Consider the following 1624-nt stretch of genomic DNA (forward strand, 5'->3'; position numbering starts at 1 on the left):
TCACGGGGTTTGTTAATCATGGAAATCACTCCGGGACCACAAAACAGTGAGTTATAGTCCATGAAACGGGCCAGAATCGGCAAAAACTGTGAGTGATGATGACCGACACGTAAGCGCACCTTGGGGTTCGATAACCATGGATATCGCTTCGGGAGCCCAAAACAGTGAGTGATAGTCCATGCAATGGGCCAGAATCAGCCAAAACTAAGAGTGTTGATGACCGACACGTAAATGCACCCCGGGGTTCGTTAATCGTGGAAATAACTCCGGGACGCCAAAAGACTGAGTAATAGTCCATGAAACGGGCCAGAATCGGCCAAAACTGTGACTGTTGATGCCCTACACGTAAACGCACCCCGGGGTTCGTTAATTGTGGAAATCACTCTGGGACCCAAAAATAGTGAATAATAGTCCACGAAACGGGCCTGAATCGGCCAAAATTGAGAGTGCCGATGACCGACATGTAAACGCACTCTAGGGTTCGTTAATCGTGGAAATCACTCCGGGTCCCCAAAACATTGAGTAATAGTCCACGAAACGGGCAGAATTGGCCAAAGTTGTGAGTATTGATGACTGACACGTAAACGCATTCTGGGTCATTAATCACGGAAATCATTTCGGGACCCCAAAACAGTGAGTAATATTCCACGAAACAGGCCAGAATCGGCAAAAACTATGAGTGTTGATGACCGACACGTAAGCGCACCTTGGGGTTCGAGAACCATGGATATCGCTTCAGGACCCCAAAATGGTCAGTGATACTCCACGAAACGGGTCAGAATCAGCCAAAACTGTGAGCATTGATGACCGATACGTAAACGCACCCCGGGGTTTGTTAATCATGGAAATCACTCCGGGACCCCAAAACATTGAGTAATAGTCCATGAAACGGGCCAGAATTAGCCAAAACTATGAGTGTTGATAACCGACACGTAAGCGCACCCCGGGGTCCGTTAATCGTGGAAATCATTTCGGGACTCCAAAATGTGAGTAATAGTCCAAGAAACGGGCTAGAATCGGCCCAACCTGCGATTGTTGATGATGGACACGTAAGCACACCTTGGGGTCCGACAACCATGGAAATCGCTTTGGGACCCAAAAACTGTGAGTAATAGTCCACGAAATGGTTCAGAATTGGCCAAAACTATGAGGGTTGATGACGGAGACGTAAATACACCTTGGGGTTCGACTACCATGAAAATCGCTTTGGGACACAAAAATGGTGAGTAATAGTCCACGAAACGGGTCAAAATCGATAAAAACCGCGAGTGTTGATGACCAACACGTAAACGTACCCCAGGGTTCGTCAATCGTGGAAATCACTTCGGGACCCCAAAACTGAGTAATAGTCCACGAAACGGTTCAGAATCTGCCCAAACTGTCAGTCTTGACGACCAACATATAAGCGCACCTTGGGGTTCGACAACCATGGAATCGCTTTGGGACCCAAAAAACGGTGAGTAATAGTCCACGAAACAGTTATGAATTGGCCAAAACTATGAGTGTCGATGACGGACACGTAAACACACCTTTGGTTTCGACAACCATGGAAATCGCTTTGGGACCCGAAAATTGTGAGTAATAGTCCACGAAACGGGTCAGAATCGATAGAAACCGCGAGTGT

The sequence above is a fragment of the Triticum aestivum genome, chromosome 4B, assembly GCF_018294505.1.
Source record: "Triticum aestivum cultivar Chinese Spring chromosome 4B, IWGSC CS RefSeq v2.1, whole genome shotgun sequence".
NCBI lineage: Eukaryota > Viridiplantae > Streptophyta > Magnoliopsida > Poales > Poaceae > Triticum > Triticum aestivum.